A 17226-nucleotide genomic window follows, 5' to 3' on the forward strand; every position below is an offset into this window, starting at 1 on the left:
TTGATACCCAGTTCCGTGCTCTGTTGCTGGAAATGATGGGTTTGCCATTAGGCACTTTGAGGAAATGGTAAGTGTTGGTTATTAGGAAAGCAGGTAACTTGTTTTCCACTGGGCGCTGCTGTTGGTGTGGTTTCTGTTGTGAAACTCCATTTTAAATACAGGAACAGCTATATTACAAAGAAATAAAAATTCCTCATTTCCCTTTCTGTCTATGAAAATGCTGTCAATGTTTTTGTCACTGTTCCTACTTTCAGAAGATGCTGTTATGGTTAATAAAGTAGGCACCATGGTATGGTAAGAACTACCAAAAAGAAAAGCTCCAAAATTCTTATCCATGGAAGCTGATGATAATGGCTTCTTTCTTTGTATTACCTTTTTATGGCTGGTTCTGCATCATCGCTTGCTTGTGTGTGTGTGTATAACGTTCTTAGTTATGTCATGGAATTTTTCTTTGCATTGAAAGATCACCTACAAATATAATGGAAATGAAAGAGTATTGTTGCAATGCCAAATCTAAATGTTTGCTCACGAATAGGTGCCTTATCTTCAAAATCCTCTTGATGGCACTGGAGCCTTAGATATATATTCTCAGAAGCTGTTTCTTTCGGGTACCAAATCTTATTATCTGGGTTAGCTCATCTGTATTCAAAAGATCAATGTTGCATTATTACAAAGATCCTTTCAAGTGTAAAAAGGATGGCACTTCATTACAGAAAGTAAAAGAAACTAATCAAACTTTCTTGGTGAAATCATTGACTTTTTTAAGTAAAGGGCAAATTTAAGAATTTGAAAGTCCGAAATGTGAGGGAGTCTTACAGTTGAAGCTCTGTGCTGCTCTAACTTAAATCTCCTGTAACACAGTTCTTGGATTTTCATGTAGTCTGAAGAAGAAAGCGGTGCGACACAGCTCTCCTGATGGCTTCTGATTAAGCCAAGTTGCTGTTTGCCCTCCTGAAATCTGATGTACTATATAGCTTTAGAGAACTGTCCCGTGTGCAAAGAGGGCCTTTATATGGGAGAACAGAGGAGATATCTCTTTATTTAGGACAGCTAGGCTATGTCTTAGCACTGTGCAGATTTTCAGTAAACTTAAAATCACAGTGGACTTAATTTGAGTCCTTGTCTAGGTTGTCATGTAGGGTTGTGCAGGTTGTCATAACAAATAATCATCAATTTTATCTTCTTTTTTTTTCCCCTCTTTCATTTGTGAAAGGACAGCAAACAGTTGTACAGTTCCCAGGTTTATTACTGATAGCTAGCTCTCCTATCTCATGCCTTTTACTTGTAGCTTTCCTAATGCTTTGTTATATAAATGGTTATTACCACTTTATGTTGCTTGAAGATAGATACAGGGCAGAACCCAGACCACTGAACTGCCACTCCTCAATGAATTGGTACTGATTAGAAACTCATCTGTGAACATCTCACTGTGAATATTTGTAATTTGTGCTAGATTTACATATATTACTTTTTTTTTTTTTCTTATTTTCCTTGCCTGATTATGTGACTTGTGTAACTCACCAGCACTGGCAGACCTTGCCATTGAAAATGCTGCTCAGAATTCTCTTTTGGTGACTGAGTGCTCAGTTCATTTTCGTGAATAAATCTCTAGCATCTGATCATCCACAGAAATTAACATAAATGGGTTATGAATGCAGCCAAATCAAAATTCAGCTTTAGTTTGCATGCATATTCATGAATGTTTCTTCCCACCGCTTCCTTTCTCACTGACAACTTGCATGACTAACTGAGTTGCCAAAGTTCAGTGCAATACCAATTCTTGCAGGCACTTAAAGCAGATCAGTCTGACCAACGTGTACCAGTTTTTACTTTGAACTTGAAGGAAGCTGGTTTGAATTCAGGACATAATTGGAGACTTAATTAAGTCATTTGGAAAAGATAGAAAATATGCCTTAAAAATCTGAACCAACTGAATTGCTTCAGTGATATACTGGGAATGAAGTAGACTAGCTTTATTGGCTTCCAGACCCCTTGTGATTAATAGTTAATAGCGTCACAGTACCTCCCCTCTCTATACTTCGGGGATTTTTTTATCTTTCTTTTCTTTGAGTTTCAGGTTCTCTAAAATGACCTGCGATGCAAGTGCTAGGAGAAAGCTAAAGAGGGTTGTTTTAAAATAGGAATCTTAAAAAAATTGATCTTGTGACTTATCTAGAAAGAATTTTCAGGAAGATGTGACTCTAAAATGTAGTCTTGGATGCTGGCATATCCACACTGACCTGAAATGATTCTTCCAGTTTGTTCTTATCTGCTATTTAATATTGAAATTCATTTTTTGTGGATAGTATTTGCAAGATGCGTTGACTCGAAGTCTGAGCATGCGTTTCCTCAAAATTTGTGTTTGGAGTCCCATTCTTGACTTTGGGGACATAGGATAGCATCATGCTGCATTTAAACATCATCTTACGCCAGAGCATCTTTCTCTGTGAGCTATTTCATAAGTGTTGTGCTCTGTCTTCTAACATTGGAACACTGCAGTGTATTCTGTTAGTCATTGTTTTATGGTTTGTTTTTTTTCTTCATTTCTGAAAAAGCTGTATACATTCTTTGCTTGTGAAGAAGCTGAGACATGTTTGTATGAGGAGAGGAAAAACTCTTTCTATAGAATTGGCTTCTACATCTGTGTTCCAGTTGCATTTCTCAAAATTAGCTTCTGTAAGAGAAGGAAATATTCCTTCCCAGCCAATTTAGTTTACAGATAACTAGGTAAAAGGCTTTTCCAGGTAATCTGATTAAGATAAAATGAAAAGTCAAAGTCAGTCGTAGTAAGAAAAAATATATTTAACAATACGCTGGGAATCAGTGACTGTTAACTTGCTTTACATACAAGATCTATGTGTCACTCAAAGCAGTAAAATGCTGTAGACTTGTAAGGCTTAAGCAGTTTATAGGGCTCAAATTGGTTTCCTGCACAGTGGTATACTTTACCCTAAATGAAGGATAAAATTGTTCAAATGCTTTTTTTTTTTTTTTTTTTTTTTTTTTTTTTTTACACTATGCAAAACTCAGTGCCAAGTAGTTTTGAGCAGTGGGGGTATCTTAAGCTAGTGCTGAATCACTTAGTTTTCAGGTCAATATCACTGAGTTCTCCAAGAGATTACAATTTTCATGTTGTGGCCAAGACTTTGATGTTTCCTTGCTGTCCCATCTGCATACATAGTATTTAACATGTGAAATGGCAGACCAGTTGTACATGGAGCACTGCTCTATTTATTTTTCTCTCTGTATCACAGAACTTATTAATTCAAAAAGCAATGATGATAGTCTGATGTGTGGTAGTTATTTTTATTATTTTTTAAATTCAATTATGGTAAAGACACTGATATAAGTCACTCTAGATAGCTCTCCCTGTGGCTACTCTAACTATAGACTTGTTTTCTGGGGGTTGGCATATTCACATTAAGCACACCAGTCCAGCCCTTGTCTCCTTGTAGTATGTCCAATAAAGTGAGCCTGAACTGTGCGAACATCCATAGGGTTATGTATTATATGTCACTTTTAAAAATTTGCACTTGGTCAGGAGGGCCTTATGTGACACATCTAGTACTAATAAATCAGAAATACCCAAATAAGGGTCCTGCTTTGAATGGTGCACTCCTGTCACTGTTTAACCGTCAGTGACGAAGACTTTATGAATTGGAATATTCTGATGTACTAAAAAAATAAATAAATATCTAAGCTTGCTTGCATAAACAAATTTGCTTCAGAGTATTACATGTGACTTCTACCTCATCCTGTTTAAACCTTATTAAGTGCATGTGCCAGTTTTCGAGAGCTCAAGAGTATAGCACCTGTTTTGTCTGGTGTTGGAAACAGACTCCTATGATACACTTTTATGTTCATTAAGAGATTACATTTGAAAAACAGCCTTGACTTTCTGGTTGTTTGATAACTATTCAAAACTGGTTAAAAGCATAGAGTATATAAGTAACTGTAGGATGAGGAAATAATTCCATCAAATTGTTTTTATTCAGTTGGATTTGGAGCCCTAAAAATGGGCGTTGCTTGTGGCTTCAGCATGCAAAGTGCTATTAACATCACCTCTAAAAATCAGTCTGGACTTCTCTATTTGTGGGAAGAGACCTTTTTATACTTTTGATGAAATTATTTAAGCCAACCTATTACTGAACATGGAAAGAGATGAGAACATAGGTCTCGGTGATATAACTGCTTCTCAAATCATAGAAACTTTCCTTACGTGGATGGTGCCATTTATTGGAGTCATAATTTGCTCATTCAGCCATAGTACATGGTGGCACAACCAACCAGTTATGAAAGAAATTAATCATTCCATTAAAATTATGTGCATCATAACCCTCACCTTAGGAGGTGTGGTATGGATTTGTTAATGTCAGTGTGTTCTCCATTAGGTATCCAATAAATTGGAGTACAATGTATTTTTGCTCTTCAGTTTGTTTTAAAAAACCATTTTTAATTGGAAAGACAAAATTAACCAAACATGCCTGTACTTGCCTTCATGCTCTCTGCTCCACTTACATCAGCTGGATATTGAACTCAGTATATATGGAGGCTGGCAGGAATTTACAAGTGGGGAATCCAGGTAATAAACACAGAGAGGTCACAGCATGCTCTAGAGCTGGACAAGGAACATTTTACTGCCAGCACCACAGTACTGTGATTATTTTTTCTTTGGTAGCTTTGTGAGGTTTTCAACTTTCTGACTTTTTGTCTAGGGATCAGAAAATAGTGAAATTTCCCAAGGAATGATACTGGATGTAAGATTTTTCTAAAGGAGAACCAGTGTTTTGCAGCATTTGATAGCTAATTGTTCAGACATGCTTGTGAACAGACTGTTTATGAGCATGCAACTCCTCATCATGTCTTCTGTGTTTAAGCTGCTGAAGAAAACCCTAAATGTAACCTAGATGTAACTGAGTATCTTCTTAAAATTTTTGTATAACAGAAGTGAGTGTTAGACCAAGGCCATGTATTTTAAAATGACAGCAGTTGCATCTATTATCTGGCAAGGTTGAACTGTCCTTGGCATCTGCCACTACAAAGCTCTGTCCCTCTTGTTATTTTTTTTATTCCTGTATTTTCTTTTCTTTTGTTCCTTGTTACCTTCCAGATTGCACTGAGTAAGACCAGACTCCTGCCTACCACTGTGAATAGTAAGCCTCCCTTCTTCAGACCTATGTATCTCTATAGGCTGCTTTTTCATTTCTCTCCAGTGTTTGTCATTACCCTGTATTATACTCATCACGTGACTGAGGAAGATTTGGGCTAATATTATAGTACAATAGAAGACAAAAAAGAAGAGGAAATAAAAGATGGCTCAAGTGAGGCTCTAATCAGATATACTGACAGAATTTACTCCCTAATTTATGACGTAACTGTCCTCTGCTCGCAAGTGGCTTGAGTTGAGAGATAACATCTCACTGTAATATGAGCAGTAATTCTAAGTAGGACTGTAAATTTTGCTACTACAACTTGAACAAAAAATTGGAAAAAAGTGATTGTATGTCCTAGCTCTTACTACTTGCACTGCCACAGATGCAACTGGCTTTCAATGTTAGTTGGGTGACTTGGAGTTTTCCACCCTCTATTCCTGCTTCCCCATTGCATCTCAGATGGTACTGCATCTCTTTTGCACAGAAAATGCTAAACTGGCTGCTTTATGATCTAGGTGAGGCGTTGGAGACAGCAACCCTGAAATTAATTATTGTGAATATAATATTTGATAGTCCAACTACTCTATCCTCAGTTCTCCACTTCAAGCTAATAATGGTCATTGGAGAAAACTGAGCATGAACTAGTACTTACCTTAAGGAGAGAAAGAAGCACCTTTCCTTATATGTTATGATGGGTTCACCTTGGGGTTTCCTTGTATTTCCTGCAACATATGGTATTGGCTACTAGCAGAGATGAGGTGCTGGATTAGATGAGCATTGGATAGTTGTGGGTTTTGTGGTTTTTTTTTTTGTTTGTTTGTTTGTTTTTTTCCGTTCTGGAAAACATTAGCAACAAATGTAGTACATAGGTTGTGCAAGTACATTAAAGAGTAGAAACATGTACTGGGCTGAGGTTTTGCATAAACTATCCCATTAGAGAAGATTTGTAACAACACATACAAATGTAGTTAGTAATTATTAGGTTATTGGTGGGCAATAATGGAAGGACAGTATCTGCAGTTTGTAACATGATTTCTAAATTACTGTTAGATGTACTCTTTCTTTTTCTTTTCTTTTTTTTTTTTTTTTTTTTTTGTGGGGTTATTTACATTTTATCTAGTTTGTTCAGGTCATGTAATAGTTCTGTTACAAGTGTCCTTGGTGCTCCTGCCCTGGAACAGAATGAGCTAAAGGAAATAAATGGAAGTATCCTATTTTTTTTTTTTTTTTGTTCCTGTGGCTTCTATTTGCCATTTCTGTCACTGTTATATTGCAGCCTTAGAGGATGCAGGACTGAAATCCTCTGCCATTTTACTGTGACTTATGAAGGCTAAAGTAGAGTGCACAAAGCTATCAAGCCAGATTGCAAGTTCTTTTATGGGGCTGTTTTCTTTACATTTCAACATTTTATTTGCTCGACTGATTCATCATCTTCAGGTGTTGATTTCAAGGGGAATGCTGTGCTTGACCTAAAGAAGGACCCAAATAAATGTGGATTGTATCTGTAGCCTGACTTCTGTTTTTTTAATACTCAAAGTAGTCTTGCTAGTCTTCTAAAAAAGCAGCAAGAATTGAGGGGGAAACAATTTTTTTTTCACTACGAATGTATGTTATTATTATCCATCCTTTGTAGAATATGACCCTATTTAAAAAGTTGTATCAAAAACACTTTTCTGTATTTTTAGACTTCTTTTTCTGACTTAGGCAAATGACTTGTACCAGACCTAATGAAGGCCAAGTCAGATATAACTGGCAAGTGGATTTATTTGATTTCATAGTAAATTAAGCTATGATTTTGTTCTATTTCTATTTTAATAAAAATTAGATAGTGGAATCATTTCCTTATAACCTCTTAGACTTGTTGTTCATAGTTTAAAGTTTGTCCTTGAACTGCCTGACTCCTCTTCCTGTGTCTTGATTTTTCTGGTGCTGTATCCCATGTGAAGTAGAGCAGCTAGGGGTGGTTCCTAACTTATGCCACGGGTACATGGTACTAGGGCACTCTGTCATCAGAGGATTTTGTTTGACAAGAGCAGGTTGTTTCTGTATCTTAAAACATTAATGCCTTAATACTAGCTTTACGGTTAGGAAAAAAATGTTTTTAGTTCAACAATGAAGTTCAAAAGGCTCACTCCTTGGGTTCAAAAGGCAATGGAAATGCAATGTTTGGGGTATTATAAAAACTCTGTACCCTATGGGTCTTCAAAAAAACATTAAGAGCATGCGTATAGTTCAGTTAGATCTTCATTTTGCCTAGCCAGGCCCTTTCCTTGGTGTATTAGCCGTATGTCAGGGACCAGTTATCTTATGTATGCAATAACAGAACAGGCCAAATACCTAATAGCTTAATTTTCTATTTTGTATGCATTGGTGAAGGGGTGTAGAAGGGATGTAGTCCCAAAATAGCTTTGATTCCGGTAAAGAGCTGTGTCTGACTAAAGTTAATTTTCTTCTTTGTTATGATTTTGACTCATGTGGGCCTGACTCTGTCTGGGTTTCCTGTTAATCCTTACCAAAAAACCAACAGAAGATGCATCCACATATTCTATTAAGTCTGTCTTCCCATCATTTTATCTCATTAACTGCTTGATCACTGTCGGGGAAAAAAAAATAAAAATATTCCATTAGCTCTCAACTTCAAAAGACTCTGATTTCTAGATCAAACAGTCCTTCAACAGCTGTTTAAAAATCTTTAAATCCAAGAGGTTAACTTCAAAGAACACCTTGTGGGTGTTCTGAACCCAGTTGACAGGTAAACAGTAATTTATGACCAAAGATATGCATTAATGAAATGCCTTTAAACCACGGGCAATCTCTTACCCTTTCCCTTTTGATTCTAGTAGGAGGTTCCTAGATTGACAGCAATACAAGTGGATGGCTTAATTAGCCATGGAGCAAGCAGTGATGTTCCAGGCTTCTTACAATACCACGCTACCAATATACTTAAAATATGCTTCATTTGGAATTGCAAGCTATTCCACAAAATAAAGGAATAGTTAAAACTTAATTTTCGCTTGTTTGTAGGCCTTTTTGTTGAGGCTGCTCAAATCTAATTTTGAGACCAGTTGGCTGATGTGTGGTGCAGCAAAGCTTATCAACAGCCGGTGTTCTAGGGTATAGTGGGAAGGAAGAGGAAAAACAGATGATTTTATGCTCTCCCATACCCATCTTAAAGAGAAATGGGACAGACTATTATTTATTCGATGACTCAGGAGGTCTAACTGTTCCTTGTGTTATGCTGTAGAAACTCATGAATTGATTTTATAGAGAACACCCAGAACAAGTGGCAGTTAACATTCAGCACAATTGCCCTTGTGCAAGTCCAGCCTGTTTCCAAATTCTTGATTGAGAGTATCCAAGGAAAACTGAAGTGCTATGGAATGCGTTCTGATTAAATTAATTTATTCCTTTCCTCTTAGCTTTGAAATCCATCACCTGGTACAATGCTGGGAATTTTGGATGTTTTAGAGCTTGGAATGGGGCAGCCTGCTCAGTGCTATGCCTACAGGCACAAAAGGGATGATGGGAGGCACATTTTCTAAGTGAAAAATTAGAACTGATGTGAAGGCAGCAATAGGAAACAAAAATCAAGCAAGTTGTAACAGACGGAGTGTTTGGTGCTCAACTGGATAGAGTTTGCATCAGGATTTAGCTTCTGTCATACGGTTATCATTCTCTGGTCATTATGATAATAAAATGGGCTATCAAAAAAGTACCCTGTCAGTTAGGATATTACTAGGTAGTCTCCCAAAGGAGAGGTAAAAATACCTTTATTTATGATACTTATGATACCTATGATATTTATGATCCATCCAGTGAGGCGCCCAGTGCTGGGCTCTCACCCCGCCACCTCAGGACTTCCTCAACCAAGAAAGAAAGGAAGGTAATTGTGGTAGGTGACTCCCTTCTGAGGGGAACAGGGCCCTATCTGTAGACCGGACCCATCCCACATGGAAGTCAGCTGCCTCCCTGGGGCCAGAATTAAGGACATAACCAGGGAAGGGAGTTTTCTCCTTAAGACATCAGATTACTACCCGCTACTGATATTTCAGGTAGGTGGTGATGAGGTAGGTACCAGAAGTCCAAGGGCAATGAAGAATGACTTTAGGGCCCTGGGACGGCTGGTTAAGGGATTGGGAGCACAAAGTGTTCTCCTCTATCCCACCATTTGCAGGGGTTGACGAGGGGATAAATAGGAGGAGTCAGGAAATTAACTCCTGGCTCTGAGACTGGTGTATCTGGCAGATTTTTGGCTTTTTTGATCATGGGCTCATCTACAGGAAACCAGGCATGCTGGCAACAGGTGGGGGAAGCCTAACCCGAAAGGGAAGAAAGATCCTGGGGCAAGAGCTAGCAGGGCTCATCTATAGGGCTTTAAACTAGGTTTGAAGGGGGATGGGGATGAAACCAGGATTACAAAAGTGGTGCCTGGGAGAAGCGTACCAGTGCTTCTGGGTAAAAGTGTTAGCAAGGTCTTGCAGCCTGTCCCAGTGATGGTGGGGGATGGTGAATTGTGTGACAGCAAAGACATGAGGGGTAGTGATAATTTGGTAGCTACAGTAGTCTCTGAGTGTGATCAGGTGCGAATTAGGGCTTGTCCCCCCAAGAAAGTGGCAGGACAATTAGCCCAGCTGAAGTGCATCTATACTAATGCACGCAGCATGGGAAATAAACAAGAGGAGCTGGAGGCCATTGTACAGCAAGGAAACTATGATATAGTTGCCATCACAGAAACGTGGTGGGAGGACGTACACAAGTGGAGTGCTGTAATTGATGGCTACCAACTCTTCAAAAAGGATAGGCGAGGAAGGAGAGGTGGTGGGGTGGCCCTCTATGTTAGGGGCAGTTTTGAATGTCTGGAACTTAACAGTGTGGATGACAACACTGAGTGTGTATGGATAAGAATTAAGGGGAAGGCCAATAAGGCAGACATCGTGATGGGAGTTTGTTATAGACCTCCCAATCAGGATGTAGAAGCCGATGAAGTATTCTATAAGCAGCTGGCAGAGGTCTCACGATCATCTGCCCTTATTCTTGTGGGGGACTTCAACTTCCCAGACGTCTGCTGGAAATACTACGCAGCAGAGAGGGAACAGTCATGGAGGTTCCTGGAGTGTGTGGAAGACAACTTCCTAACACAGCTGGTGAAGGAACCAACTAGGGGAAGTGCCCTACTGGACCTACTGTTTGTTAACAGAGAAGGTCTTGTGGGGGGTTGGAGGTCGCCTTGGGCAGAGTGATCACGAAATGATAGAATTTTAAATTCTTGATCAAGTAAGGCGGGGAGCCAGCAGAACTGCCACCTTGGATTTCCGAAGGGCAGACTTTAGCCTGTTTAGGAGCATGGTCGAGTGTGTCCCTTGGGAGGCAGTTTTGAAGAGCAAAGGTGCCCAGGAAGGCTGGGCATGCTTCAAGCAGGTGCTCTTAAAAGCGCAGGAGAAGGCCATCCCCTTGTCTCGAAAAACGAGCAGACGGGGAAGACGACCAGCCTGGCTAAATAGAGAACTTTGGCTGGACCTCAGGAAAAAAAGGAAAGTTTACATTCTCTGGAAAAGGGGGTTGGCAACTTCTGAGGACTATCAAGATATAACAAAGCTATGTAGGGGGAAAATGAGAAGGGCCAAAGCTCAATCAGAACTCAGCTTGGCCACTGCAGTTAAAGACAATAAGAAGAGATTCTTTGAGTATATCAATAGAAAAAGGAGGACTAGGGAAAATGTAGGCCCACTGGTGAATGAGACAGGTGCCCTAGTGGTGGAAGACAGAGAAGGCAGAGTTACTGAATGCCGCCTTTTCTTCGGTCTTCACTGCTAAAGCTGTCCCTCATGAATCCCATACTCTGAAGGCAAAGGGGAAGGTCTGGAGAGAGGAAGATTCTCCCTCAGTTGAGGAGGACTGTGTCAGAGACCACTTGGCCAAGCTGGACATTCACAAGTCCATGGGCCCTGATGGCATGCATCCGCGAGTGCTGAGAGAGCTGGCGGATGTTATTGCTAGACCACTCTCCATCGTCTTTGAACGGTCATGGAGAACAGGAGAGGTGCCTGAGGACTGGAGGAAGGCTGACATCACTCCGATCTTCAAAAAAGGCAAGAAGGAGGACCCAGGGAACTACAGACTGGTTAGTCTCACCTCTGTCCCTGGGAAGGTAATGGAGCAACTCATTCTGGATGTCATCTCCAAACACATTGAGGAACAGGAAGTTATTGGAAGTGGTCAACATGGATTTACCAAGGGTAAATCATGCTCGACCAATCTGATAGCTTTCTATGATGTTATAACTGGTTGGCTGGATGAGGGGAGAGTCGTGGATGTCATCTACCTTGACTTTAGCAAGGCTTTTGACATTGTCTCCCATGACATCCTCATTAGGAAGCTGAGGAAGTATGGGCTAGATGAGGTGACAGTGAGGTGGATTGAGAGTTGGCTGCGGGACAGAACTCAGAGGGTTGTGATCAGCGGCACAGAGTCTAGTTGGGGGCCTGTAACCAGTGGTGTCCCCCAGGAGTCAATACTTGGTCCAATCTTGTTTAATATATTCATTAATGACCTGGATGAGGGGAGAGAGTGTATCCTCAGCAAGTTTGCTGATGATACCAAACTGGGTGGGGTGGCTGACACCCCAGAGGGCCGTGCTGCCATCCAGCGTGACCTGGACAGGCTGGAGAGCTGGGCAGAGAAGAACCTAATGAGGTTCAACAAAAGCAAGTGCAAGGTCCTGCACCTGGGGAGGAAGAATGCTAGGCACCAGTATAGGTTAGGGGCGGACCTGCTGGGAAGTAGCTTGGAGGAGAAGGATCTGGGGGTTGTGGTAGACAGTAAATTATCCATGGCCCAGCAATGTGCCCTTGTCGCCAAAAAGGCCAATGGAATCCTGGGCTGCATAGGGAAGAGTGTGGCCAGTAGGTCGAGGGAGGTCGTTCTCCCCCTCTACTCTGCACTGGTGAGGCCACAACTGGAATACTGTGTCCAGTTTTGGGCTCCCCAGTTCAAGAGGGACAGGGAACTGCTGGAGCGAGTCCAGCGAGGGGCGACTAAGATGATTAAGGGCTTGGAGCATCTGCCTTAGGAGGAAAGGCTGAGAGAGCTGGGACTCTTTAGCCTGGAGAAGAGAAGGCTGAGGGGAGACCTTATTATGGCGTAGTTTTCTCAACACGCTATGGGCTTTTAATTCTTTGGACTTTGATGCCTTTTATGTAACAGCTCAATCTTGTGTAACAGTGAAGGGGGGGAAAATTTCTGCCAGGATCGCTGCAAGTTCAAATGGGACTGTAAAGTGAGATACCGTCTAACATCAGCTTATCAGAACCATAATGATGCCATTGCTGGAATGGAGTGAACGGAGAAAAGATTTAATCAAAGACAGTTCTGTTCAAGAAAATCTTAAGCAATTTCACCCATAAGAATACTTTTGAGCTGAGGATCATGGGAAAAACATTTTGAAATCTTTTTCTTCCTTCTTTCAGACTCATGATATTTTAGATACTAGGCTGAGCAGAAGTAACCCATTGTGCTCCTCAGTGTTACAATACAAATGGTTTCAAGCAGTGGTAAGTCAAACGTCCTAGTATGTGGAATCAAGATTTCCATGCATTAGGTTGCCTGCACTCAGTAGAGAAAGGTAGTCTTACACAAAATATCCTGTAACCTCAGGTCCTACCTCTACACCTGTATGCTGAAGTAGAGGCTCTTACCTGGATTTATAACTAAATAATTAAGTAAATGGTTAAACCAATTTCTAACATAAACTGAATCTAAGCTGAACAGTTCAGTACATCAGAGCTTAGACCTTCAAATTCACCCCTATAGTTGTGTACTTCGAACTGTATGTAAAATAAAGCTCCTGGTGCATGGCATATGATGGTAGAACAAACATGGGGTTTTATTTTCTTCATAATACTGTTTTTGCATTGAGTTGAACTGATAGCGTGTGATTTGCCAGTGAATAAATTATATTTCTATGTGAATACTTCCTGTTCTTCCAAGGGCTGGCCTCTGACAGCTTAAAATGTTTTAGTCACTCTGTCTGAACACGAAAGCAGCCAGATCTTGAATAACAGGCAACACAAAGGCACAATTTAGGTAACTCAACTGGACAGTGTTTTCATAAAAATATGGGACTGTGGATTAATTTTTATTGATTGTTTTTAGCAGTTCACATGTATGGTATAGTGTGTGGCAGGTGTTGGTTTGTTTGTGTTTTTTTCTTTCTTTTTTTTTTTCCCCCCAAACGATATGGGGACTTAAGAATTTTCATGTGGATACCTGCCATCTGCCAAGTGACTGGTTTCCTGTGCTTTCAGAGGTATTTATGCATTGAGTTTCTCTTGACCTCAGTGAGAATGAGTTGCTAATACTTTCAGGAAACTAAGGTTAAGATACATGGGAGCCAAAAAGCCCTTAAAATCTGTTAGGAAGAAGGCTCCTGAGATACCTTTGAAAACCAGACTTGCATTCTGTGGATAAGTGATTGTCTAGGAGTAGTCTGCCAGGCTCTGAGAGGAGTGCTGCGATCAGTGACATAAGCAGGAAAGAAAAAAAAAAAACCCACCCCCCCCCCCCCCCCCAAAAAAAACAAAACAAAACACCCCCAAAAAACCCAAAACAAACAAACAAAAAAAAAAAACAAAGGAAAAGGGAGAATACTTTAAAATCAATAGTAAGACATGGGTACAAACATGCCACACAATTGTTAAAATGTAGCATGATGATGCAGAATGCAAAAGCAATGAAACTCCTCACTGTGAGTCTGGCTTCAAGAAGGAACCTCTTTTGCAGTGTAAGATAAACTTTGTAGATTTTGGGGGATTAGCTGAATTAGTGCACTCCCTTATAGGCACTTAAGATATTTGTCAGAATGGCATATTCGTATCTGGAGAAGATGTAGATGGGAACGTCCCCTGAGTGATAGTTTAGCTAAATTGCTGATCCATGTCAAAACATGGAAGAGATAACTTTTATTTATTTATTGGAGTGTGAAAGGAGGGAGATCCAAGAGCCTGACTTTTAGCTGTAATAACAAGGCTACAAACATCCTAGTCTGAATAGACTTTTCTAGATCTTAACATGGATCCTGACGCTTATTGAAAGAAAAATGTTACTTGTTTATCTGGGCTGGTGACTATTTGGTAGCAGGGATTGTTTGCAGTACTGTGTTGATGTTGGTAGAATCTTATGAGCATGTAACCAAAAGAATTGTTACAGAAGCAAAGGGAGGACACACATGTAGCAGAGGAAACTTTCCATGTCACCGATAATGAAGTCGCTTAGAAAAAATTAGCATAAGTCAGCTATCTACAGTTGTCTTCTCTTGCTAGTGCTCCCATACTTGAATGCAGAAAAATGAGTCATCAAGCAGCTGTGATTTGGCGATAGCCTTGTCTCTCCTAACAGGCTCTGGCTTCAAAGCTGTTGATTCAGCAGCTGAAAGTGCAGCGACGTGGTATGCTGTCCACCATTTGACCCACTGAGATTTTTCTTTTTCTCCAAGTCCTTAAAGTGTATAATCATGCTCAGGCATATTTCAGTAGTTGTACAGAAGCAGATAGTTTCTGTTCTTTACTACTAAATACATTTTCCTTCACTCACTCATCAGCAAAGACTTAGAAGTTACTGGAAAGAATGGCAGTGATAGGAACAGAATGCAGAGCAGAGCATAAAGGTGGCAGCTGATAGGGTGTGATGAGTAAAAATGAAATACTTCTATTAAAATATGTGGCACCTGCACAGATATTCAAACATAATTAGCTGACTGAATTGGGCAAAGTGGTATGAGGCATATTTAGCAACTCACTACGGTCCTTTCAACCAAGGTGCCTCTTGGGAAAGAAAATAAACCCTTAAAATATCAACAGTGTATCATGTATATTCAATATTTCAGTTTCTATGGCTTTTACAAAGCAGACTGGAGTGAGAAAAGTCAAAGCCAGTTCAAAAGGAGAACTGAAATGAAATTTGTGGATACAAGATGCTTGTATGGTATTTTTTCCTTGTTCTCTAAACCTGGTCTGCTGATGTTAATTACACAGGTATTTCCACTCTGTCAACTTGATTGTTGCAGTCCTGCTTCTTAGTTTGTTTTTTTTTGTTTGGTTTTTTTTTTTTTTTTCCCCCCCTAGTGCTTTTGCATCTGGAACTTACTGATCCATTGTTCTCAAGCTTTCAAGGTTCAGGCTCTAAGCTCACCGATCATCTGTTACCTCAGCCTTTACTGTTGCATTTAATCTTCTTGGATAGGCTATGTTAATGCACCTCTAGGTGTTCAGTATTGTAGGAAGCTAGCATATGGAATTCAAATGGAGGATCGGACAGATGCAGACCAAGTAGCTGTTTTCTCGGACTAGAAAGTAAATGTAATTATGACTTTTTTCTTTGTTTGGTGATTTTAGTGACTGACTACACAGTGTCATACTTAAAGCCATAAACTGTTTCTTTGGGTCCGTGTTACTTCTATGTTCTAGCAATATAAACCTTAATCTGGGGGTAAAACAGAAATGAAAGGAATAAGACCACAAGTTAGCATTTTCTCTGACAATTTGGGTATAGTGGACTACAACTATGCTGCCATCCCAGCTGTATTGATATAGTGGTCTGGAGTAAGCCATAAGCTGGCCGTTTTCTTTTTGTAAATGCTTACAAGGAACTTGCATGAAAGTTGCCATGTCTGAACCAGAAGAATAAAAGTTCTCTAAAAGGACTTTAATCTCTTCTTAGGTATCTTCCTATACCCAAGTATGAACTAGGGTGAAGCCCTGAATAATGACACACTACATTAAGCTTTATGCCCCATTAGCAATGTGTTTGCACAACAGGGCTCTAAACGTCATTGAAATAGTTGTTATTCAAGTAGTATTCCAGAAGGCCTTTTGCTGCAATTTTCAATTACAAATGAGTTTACTTTTTTGGGTTTGTTTGGTTTTTACTGTCTTATTTGAGGTATCTGAAGTTATTCTGACTGGAAAGACATTCTCTTTTTTTTGATCAGAACTTTTTGGTGATTTGTTTCAAGGAAATGACTTTAGTTTTCCAGAGCTTTAACTCTACATGTTGACTTGCAATAATTTCTTGCTTCCAAGTACATTTATTTTCTGTCAGTGATAGATACTGTAGAGCGCACAACCCTCAGTGAAAACAGCCTTCCTGATTCTTCAATAACAACGAATGTAGATGACTTGAGATCAAAGTTGTGAGTGAACTTCCTTGTTCTATCCCTTCCATTTTTCTTTAACTTCTTTCTTTTTAAGTGAGAAATGTCTATTGAGAAATCTTATTAAATATCAAAACTGAACAGCAGTTTTTTTCTGAGTCCCAGAAACTCTTTTAAATAGGGGCAGGAGTCTTTAATCTTCTTTGTAGCATCATGACAGTTGTTCCAAAAAAACATCTCCTTCTGTCTTCAAAGTATAATTGCTTTTCATTGAAATAATTTGTTTTCTTGCTGGATTTCCCCCCCCCCCCCCCCCCCCCCCCCCCTTTTCTAGATCTTGGTCTTCTGTCCTCATTTTTCTGGACTTCTTACTACTTTGGTACTGCGTGACTGTTTACCAACGTGTTACTACTGGTGCTGTTTAGGTAGATGATGTATATTTTGTTTGGCCTATGTATTTGTTGATAGAAATCAGATTTTCTGTTAAGATTTCTGACATACCTAGTAGTGTCAAAGAATACCTGACCTTTCAAAAATTTCCAGTTCATTTTTATCTGTCTGTGTGTGGCCACTTCAATATCTGACGTACTTGGATCACAGGGGGAAAAAAGAACAGATCTCTTTTACAATTTTGTTAATCTTGAAGAAGAAACATCTCTTTGGGTTTTGAAGGGTTGCTGTCAAACTGTGGATGGAAAGTAAAAGCTTAATGGTCTGATTGTAACAAAACTTGCCTATCTGAATCTGTTCTGCTCCTGCATGCCAATCAACTTCAGAATGGTGTTTGAAAGCAGTTACAAGGCTATTAGGCCATTTGCAATGGGGAATTTAGGAGCTTTAGCTGACAAGTGAACATGCTAAATAGTGCTCTAAAAATAATCTCTGTGTTTGAAATGATGAAGAAAAAACCAGCATCAACTAGATACA

Source organism: Vanellus vanellus (assembly GCF_965231255.1).
Source record: "Vanellus vanellus genome assembly, chromosome: 13".
Classification (NCBI taxonomy): Eukaryota; Metazoa; Chordata; class Aves; order Charadriiformes; family Charadriidae; genus Vanellus; species Vanellus vanellus.